The following is a 9,565-nucleotide window of genomic DNA, read 5'->3' as shown; positions in this document are numbered from 1 at the left end:
GCTTAACGTGAAATTTGCACATTCCCAGCAATTAGGGATCTCAAAGGCTTGTTAGCTCTGCCACAAAGATGAAAAATGCTGCTAATAACTGATCAGATAAGATTAGCCACACTCCATGAACTTGAGCTCAGTGACTGGGGAAGTGGTTGTGTGGCATCGGTGACTTCTTTAAATGCCCCGACATGAAGAATGGATGGCTCAGAAAGGGTTTTCTCAGAGAATAGGAAACAGAGGGGTTGTTTTTCTTTCTAAAATTTAAAGCTTAGCAACGTCCCAGTGCTTCCAAAATATTCCTCATACTAAAAATGTAGCAGGAACTACACCCTAACATGCCATATTTTAGGAAAGTCACCCTCTTTCCTGGTCTTGTGCATTGTTGCTATGTACAGGAAAAGTGATGCTGTACACATCCTTACCCATTTCCTCACACAGAACAACCATCGTTAGTGATTATGGAGTAATTTTCCTCCTGAAATGTAGAGCCAGGAAGACAGATGTAAAAAAATGGGACTTTATTGAAAAGTAGTTCCATGTGCAAACATTGTGTGCAAAACATCAAAGAGGAAAACACAATACTCATAGAAAAAGAATCCCACTGCAGAACGTTATCCGGAAAACAAACTTGGAAAAAAAGCCTAGAAATAGAAGAGAAGGAAATCACTCTAAACTGAACTAGTTTTTCTCATCACCGATGCTTCCATACATGCTTAATGCTATTAGCAAGTGATGCTAGTCTAATGAATCGGAGCTGGGATGAATACAAACACACTTTTATGTTTTTAATTTAAATTTAAATCTGGTGCAGATGTTCTATGTCATTATTAGCAAGTCTAAATAATCTAAACGTAAGCCCCACTCGTACAGTCCTAGGCCAGTTCGTGACCAATTTCAAAATGACTGGAATTAACAAATGACTTTGTTATGTGGGTGGTGCAGTATTCCTTAGTGACCAGTGGTTGATCTCTAGGTCTCAGTGACTTCACTTGATTTCATCATATAAAAACAGAAAACTATACTGTGCAAAAGTCTTGAGCCACCTGCTTTCAAGGAGCCAGACTTTTTGATAATTAAAGTGCTCTTGATCTGTAGTTCACCAGGCTTTCTGCATGTCATTTTAAGTTTTGCTTTAGACATTGGCTGCTTTTTCACATATTTTTAGTCCCATTGTTGTACCTATTCATTTGTAAACAGGAATGTTTTTTTCATTTAAGTTACTTCACAAGTCATTTTAGCATGAAAACACCTAAAAGACAACTTTTATGTGTATTCCCAAAGACCGATTAGCTGAAAAACTGCCATCTCTCAGGAGACGGTGCAATGTGTCCTCAAAAAGTCTTATGAAATTGCATAAGTGGAGAACAAAAGAAAAAGTGGCAGGCCTAAAAAATAATGATATAACCATCTAAAAACATGTACAGCAGATGAACATCATCTGAAAGTCATGTCCTTAAGAAACAGGAAAAATGCTCACACTTGTATTTTATTTGCTTTTATTTATTTTCATTTGTTTGCTTTTAAAGTCACTACATCAGCACTAAAATTGACAATTACATAAAGTTTTTATTAAACACATGTTTGGTTGTTATGGTTCCTCGATAAAAAGCTCAACTAATTACAATAATTGAACTGGACTTCTCCATGTTTGTGCTGTTAGCACCACTTTAATGGAGTTATTTAACATAATATGTTATTTTCTCTGTGTTACAGACCATACAAGGAGACTTTGTTTGACTTTTAGTCTGTCATGTTCTTTTAGTTTTACCATTTTCTTAGTTAATTTGATATAATTTGTGACTGTGTTGCACTTGTATGGTTTATTTTGCCTGCTAACCAAGCTAGCTATCGTTAGCTAATAACCTAGCACTGCACCCTTTCATCCAAACACAGTTACTTCTGACTAACAGAACTTCAGCACTAAGGCCTCAAAATCAATGGATGTTTATGCAGTCTATCGTTAACATGAGTCATTCCTGTGTTCCCAGGGTCCTACGTTCTCCAGATTTATGTGGTACATAATCGGAACATGACAAGAGATCCTGTGTTCCCAGGGTCCTGATGCATGTTCCCTAGCTTTATAGCATATATTCAGAACCTGAAAAACACATTACCCAGGTCTGTATGCACTTATGACATGGGCTTTTGTGGGAAGTGCTGGGATTTTGATAGCCACCGGTGTGTATAGTTGTTTTAACACTACCCCCAACCCCCAAGAAGTAAAAATATTCAAGGAGAGGAGTAATGAAATCTTTTAACTTAAACTGAGTCAAAATGAAGTATTGTAATGGGAAATATGGCACCCGTAAATATAGATATGCTCCATTACGCTAACAGCTGCTCCTTAGCGTCATTTTGTTTGTTTTTTTAGACTAAAATGCGTAAATTCAGTCAAATAATAAGTTAAACCAATGCAATGAACATCCACAATTAAACATAAGAATGACCCACAAATAAAGAAAATACTCCATAGGTAGAAAAATAAACACAACTCATGATGACTTAACTCTGATCAAATACCAATAAATAAACATTATCCTGAGGTAGGTCAGCAAACCCACCGAGATACTTGACAAGGTCCACTGGAGCTTTTAAAGGTTGTTTGCCTTTGGAAAGTTGGTATTTTCACCTTCTTTTATAACACAATTAAGTATTTCAAAAGCTCTTGATATTTGTAGAGCAGTGACCTCTGTGCTCCTCTGTATTCTTTCGCCCCCATCACACGTCCCTGACAACTGAGAAAAATGTGCATTAACCCCTCAAAGCTGGTCGGTGACACTGCATGGCCCGGGGCAGGCACCTCTCCTCCTTGAAGCCGGACAATTTGATTTGGAGGTGGAGACTTTCAAAGCTGAGTCATGGATCAGCAGTCAGCGAGTGGCTTTGCCTTTTTCTTTTTCTTCCCTTGATGGTTGTTTTGGATGAGGGGGTTTGAGAAAGCTGCAAAAACCTGACCAACACCAAGAAATAAAGAAGCCACTGCTGGGAATAACTGAAGATTTGGTCACTTTGGTGTGAGATTGAATGCTTCGGTGTGATTTTGGTGAAAGACATCATTATACACAACATAGACTGTGTGAATCAAGTTCACATGGTGCAGGAATGTCTTTAAATCAAGAGTGGCAGAGCTCTGCTGATAAATTATGACACCCGAGCTCGCTGTATCAGTCGACATATCTTCAATGCGCAGCAGAGGAATCTGATTAAGGCCTGAGGTAATGGAAACCAGGGTCAGCTTGTACAGCTCAGCTCAGCTGTCACCTACACATAGGTATTCCCAAAATACTCATATCCCTTCAGGTTCAGTCAGATAAATAAACACTGTCCTCACTAAGGACAAAAGTAATTTTTTAAAGTCTCTTCATGGCAGCTTGAATGTACCAAACCAATCTGGTGTTTAGAAAGCAAATAAATAAGAGAAGACGGGGTTGGATCAAGGAAGAAAATAAGAACAGTAAAAATAAACAAAGGAGAAAGAGCTATTGAGAAAGTATTTCCTTAACAAGAGGGGAACAAATAATAAATTATGGGGCCCCTCTCCCTTGAGGCTGGACTGGCATGCCTCAGGGTGTAAGGAAGTGGGCATCCTTCTCTTTTTATAGGGGTCGCGGACAGGCCTCCACTGTGGGAGCATCACATAACACAAGGACAGAGCTCTGAGAGAAAACGGCTTAAAGGAATGTTTGCGCACACAAACACACAGACCGAGCTCGTCACAGAGTTCATAAGCCGTGCAGCGCTGAATGAAGACGGTGACTGCGTAACCCTCGTGTCCCTCATCATGTCATCACTGCAGTTTCTCCCCTTCTCATATCTGCAGTCCCACTTGGCCTGTATAACTGAGAGGCTGCTGACAGCCATGACCCCACATTTACCCCACGCTCCCCTCACTTCTGTCCCAAAGCAGGTGGCAAACACCACCAGCATGAGACTCTTCATCTTGATTTGCTGTCTTTGGTCATTTTTGATATGTTGGATTTCTTGGCTAACACTTGAGGGCCATGACATCGTGAGATAAAGGAAAGTAGCTTTTTAAAAGTTTCCTCAAACTCCAAGCAGTGTGTTAGTCACAGCCAAAGTTGATAAAAGCTTCTGTTTTGTCCCAAATTAATCAACTTCACGGGGCTTGCTGTACAGAAGTGGATAAAAGCCTGGCCTACAGGGCACAGCCAGGATTTGTATTCCATACCCATTAAAGCATGCTAGCACTTTTTAAGCATAGCGACTTTATTTTCAGCTTAGGGCTTACACAGATCCAACCATTTGCTATATTGGATTCTTGGCAGATGGCCTGCAAGGATCTTGGCCACCCTTGAATTTAGTTCTCATGTTAAGCTTGACCGTGTCAGTAAATGGGCTGCTCCCTGCACTTACCCTAAATATAGGAACTTACATCGTGGTTGTAATGGTTTCTTATCAGTTGGGGAAAAAAGTATGCATGATATAGTTGCTGATATAAGTCCTCCCACCTGCTTTAACACTAGCACTGATTATTTTCCTGGAATTTCTTTGTTGATAGCATACAGCAGTCTGCAGTGAGTGCACATTAATGCACTACATGAATGAAAAGGATTAACAAAAATACTATTGTCTATTACTAAAGTGTTTATTTAAAGTTCATTTGACCTGCTTTTGTGCGGCACGGTGGTTAGTACTGTTCCCCCAAAGAAAAATTGTCCTGGGTTTAATTCTACTGGCTGAGGTCTTTCTGTGTGGAGTTTTCAAGACCTCCCTGTGCATCTATGGGCTTCTCCCAGAGACATGCATTTAAAGTTACCTGGTGATTCTAATTTGGCCATAGGTGAGAATGGCTGTCTGTTATGGAGACCACAGGACATCCAAAGTTCTTGTGACAAAATTCCCATTTTGTTGCCTTTGAAGTTGTTGGTTTAAAGAAAGGTCAATCACTTGTAGTGAGTTAGGATTTTCAAAGTAGCTTTGGTGCATCAAGACAGCAATTAGATTCAGTCTACTATCAGTCTGTGATTGAATGGGATTAAGTTGGCAATTACTTGCAGTCTCTTTGGGTTAATACGATGATTAACTGTGAAAAATTGACAAAAATCAAAAATCTGTTGCCATCTACATACAAAAAAACAAAAAATATCAAAAAATCATATTAACTACTATATTCTGCTTCTTCTCTTTGAAGTTGAGTACAACAAAGAGAGTCAATTTGAGTCAAAGAGAGACAGTGCAGACAAATTTCTCTCATTGCCACAGTCTGACATAGAATGATTACAAAGTCCTGGCAGCCTGTCTCCATTTATATCCATTTGTAAAGCAGTTGGTAATTATTTGTAAATATCCACCAATATGAGAGTGACTGTGGTCACTTTGAGTTTAGAGACAGGTTGCCTCTCACCAGGTGACCTTTGCAGTTGCCTAGTGTTTAAAACTAGTACTCAAATATTCATCCAGAGGTTGAGGGTGCTGCATGCTCAATTTCTGGACAACTTTGTTGCAAACTTGTTGGCTGGAACTACTTGAAATCATCAGGCAATCATGGATCGTCCATAGTCACAAGGAGGTTGCTATCCTTTTTTCACTCTATTTTGACTAAGCCTTTGTGAGTGATGAACAGTCTAGAGAAAATACCTGGAAACACAGTATCCTCATCTGCTAAAAGGTAGTGCTAGTTATCTTAAGTCATGCTAAATTATGCAGCTAAGGAAATCCCCCCCCAAAATGGATTCTGTTCATCTGAACGTTGTGTTTTATCAGTGGGAGAAATGTCTCGTCACTCATTCAAGAGACTTCTTCAGTCTCAGCTGACTGCATGTTTCCACAACCTTATAAACAGTACATTTGCATAATGACTGAAACTAGAAGCACTGAATAAACAATGGTCTGTGAGGTCAGTTTTCATGATCATTAATATGCAAATTGTCACTGATCAGTGGTCAGGACAGTTTGCATTACGTCATTATGCAAATATAACTTGGATGCAAAAGTCACTTGGATGAGTGACGAAACGTTTCTTCCACTGAAAACGCATCGTCCAGATGAACAGAATCAATTTTTTGGGACTAGTGCTAGTTAGTGTGTTGCTAACTTGTCTGTCATCCATTTAATGAATTGGTAGCATAAAGTGGGTTTTCAGAGCTTTTTGCCTGAAAATAGCTGCTGATAACAGTGAGATTGAAGCAAAGCAATACAGTTATAAATCAAAACAAGACCCTAAAAGACACTGATGTCAAACTAACAAACTGAAAGATGCTAAAAGGCTCTATAAAGCTAAAATACAAAATATGGCTATTGCTATAAGTATGCCACTTTGTCAGTGCAATCAACACCTTTCAAGTAGCGGTCCTTAATAAAGATGTGTTGGGATTTACATGATTTGCAAAGAGCCTATAAAAACATTTATTTTTGTTACAATCTGTTTATTTCTTTTAGGCTCAAAACCAATTTCTCTTCCAGTGCCCCTGACGACTCGGAGCCAGAGCACCAGTAGTCCAAACTATTATAATTTGTGCTGGGAGTAAGAAATCACATGTGCCACAGTTTATGTCAGCAGCGGTAGCCTGAAGCAATGGCTGGTTCAGAATTTGGAACAAACTACGAAATCATTTTCTTTGCACACCATTCATTCATCTTTCCCCCCCTCGACACCCAGACATCTCAGGCCTGCTTCCTCTCAGCCTGACATCAGCGGCAGGTAAGCAACATTTTCCATTCCTGGATCACATGCAGGTTTTTAAAAGTGTATTTTAACATACATTAAAATGTAATCTTATTGCAAGTTGAAATGATTTCCACATCTTGAACAGAAATCTTGATTAAAAACCTCTTGGTGTCACCTAAAGGACAACAACATGGACCAAATTAAGGTGATATTATACCTTTAAGTAACTTATCCACCAGTTTAATCTTGGAAGTGTCATCCAAATGATATAAAATGGGAGGACACTTTACATCCTCCTCATCTTTAATGTATTCTATTACAAAGTTCCCTGTTTGTTCAACTTCACTCCTGAAAACCTTTGTTCATAAGTGACCATTAGATGGATGGTTGAGTGTTCAGCCACCAGTGAGCTTCAGTAGAGCTACTTAAGGGCCATATTGCCCTTGTGCCGCTTCAGCTTGGAGGCTCACCAGAGGACCTGTCAGGTCTGCGATGTTTTACAGCTCAGTTTGCAGACAAAACACCTCACAACCAAATCCCCTCAACAACATCTGCTGCCAATTTAGCGGAGGCATTCCTGCAGTCTGTGCTGTTTAATATTCACAGGGGTTAGGATCTGCTGGTACAAGGGTAGCCGGGGACGATGGAGGATGGGGTGTGGGGGGAACAGCTTCTAAAATCCTTTGGTCCATGGTCCAGACATGGCAAAAAATGAGGGGTTAACAAAGAGTGAGCTGGAGCAGGGGCAGGTTAACTGGGCTAATTTGCAGGGATAATAATGGTGTTCAAGCAAGGCCTTTGGGGAGCAGCACAGGCGAACACAGACCTGACGGTGCAACCACACAGGAAGTTTACAACATGGCCCGGCAAATCAAAATGTATTTAATCATCAAACAAGCAATGAGGAGCTGGCAGCAAGGCCAGAGCCAGCAGCCATCCTGAAGATGAAGACAAATGTTTGGAGACGGGGGCCAGACAGAGCGCCAGATCTGCACCTCAAAGATTCAGAGTGCTCAAAACCCTTGATTTTATTGGCCAACTCTAAGCACAACATGTCAGAGGTGCATATTTTCTCCTACTTCGCTAGTAGCCTAGAGCGTGGTATGAACAGTATAGGGCACGTTATACATGTTTTTAATTAATCTCATGTGAGTATTCAAAAACATCTTATACCATGAAACGAACAATAGACCTGGATGCATTGCATTGTATTTTATTCGCTTCAATCAATGTATCCGGTAAACAAAGCAGCACATATGTGCTGCCTGGCTGAGTTAAGAGAGAGTAATAACCCAGTTAATTGATAATTAGAGCCATGACCTGCTTAAAAACGGCCACACATTGTCCTTGTGAATTTTTATGGATGTATCCCAGGCATCGCTAACTTTAGAAAGAGAAAAAAACTCAAACGAGCTTTCTCGCTGGAGGAAGTTTATCTGTTTGTGGTTATTTCTGTGAGAAAATATATTTGTGTGTGTGTGTGTGTGTGTGTATTATGTTTCAGGAAATATAATACCTTGCAAAGAAGGAAACCTTCATATGAGAACAATAACACACAAAAAATACTAAAATACTGAAGCTCAGCGGTTTTATTTTCCGTGGGATGCCTGCATTTGTGAGAATATTTATTTTTCATTATGTGTAGAAACTAATAACTCCCTGGCTGTTTTGGGGGGTGGAATGGGAATTTATGTAAAAATAAATCTGTATATATTTTTACTATGTGTCATCGTTCCCAAACGACGGCGCCCACCCTGGTGAGTCAATGGTATTTCAGCACAATCGGGGCTGTCTAATGAAAGGATGGCGTGGATCGTGCAACACCTCTGTAGCTCCCTCAATAAAGGACACCTTTTGCCATGGCAACTGCATAAACATCTGTCTCCCCATTGAAGAGAAGGTCCGTAGAGAATAGTGAAGGCTGCAATTTATTATATATAAGACTCTCCTTGTGTCTGTGTATGTGTGGTTAGTGGGCCAAGAGAGCTGCAGTTATGGTGAGACAATCAGGTATCGTATTTTGCAGAGTGCAGTGCGAGCTGTGCTCAGTTTTGGACATGTGTGATGTGGATATTTACAAAATATGATGGCAGGAGCAAGCAAATGATGTGCTGTTAAAGGAGCAAGTGAGGGCTTGTTCACTTATTTAAAGAGAGTCAGATGAGAACATTGATGCAACTATATTGTCTGTGTGGTTAATCTGAAACTACAGCCAGAAGTCATAGACTGACACAGCCACTGTTTACCTCACTTATTAGTTTGTTAAGACCAACTTTAAATTGTATTTAGTGTCCGCACTTTGGCCAGCACTGCGTTGGTTCTTTCTGAGACATATCTGGACAAGAGGGTTGAGTGCTAAGTTATCAGCTAATGCAAGCACGCTATGCGGGTACCATAAAATGTGTGGACACACATTTTTGTTAGCGCTAGGCTGAACAGATCCCAAGAAACCAAATGTGGGGCAAAGACGTTGTTTGAGTGGGACACATCAAGAATGCTGAGAGGTATTCAAATATATTATATTTAAATGTATTACAGGAGGGATTGGCATACTTTTTGTTTTAGCCTATGTGAATATTTTAGTCATTTTAGCGTTTAGGATAAAGACAAACTCTGGTTCTCAGCTTCATTTTATTTGTGGTAGTTTTCATCACATTCAACAAAATTTGCAAAGCTTGTGACTTAACCTTTAACTTTCCATGATCAACACAAGATTAGAAGTAAATATAATAAATGGCCATATGACCAGTCAAAATGTGTCTCAAGGTGTGGGTCAGGGGGACAAGAAATAAAAATAAATTGTACAGTCCTACTCAAAGGGGGATATCTGGTCACCTTAGATAGTATTCCACATTAGTTATTCCCAGTTAGCATTCACTTCCCAGTTAGTGGATACACTCCAAACGTTAAGCTATGAAAAAACTGAAAACAATAAGTTGTTAT

This window comes from Perissodus microlepis, chromosome 2 (assembly GCF_051167445.1).
Source record: "Perissodus microlepis isolate ML-2025 ecotype Zambia chromosome 2, ASM5116744v1, whole genome shotgun sequence".
Classification (NCBI taxonomy): domain Eukaryota; kingdom Metazoa; phylum Chordata; class Actinopteri; order Cichliformes; family Cichlidae; genus Perissodus; species Perissodus microlepis.
Note: the sequence above shows the minus strand (reverse complement) of the source record.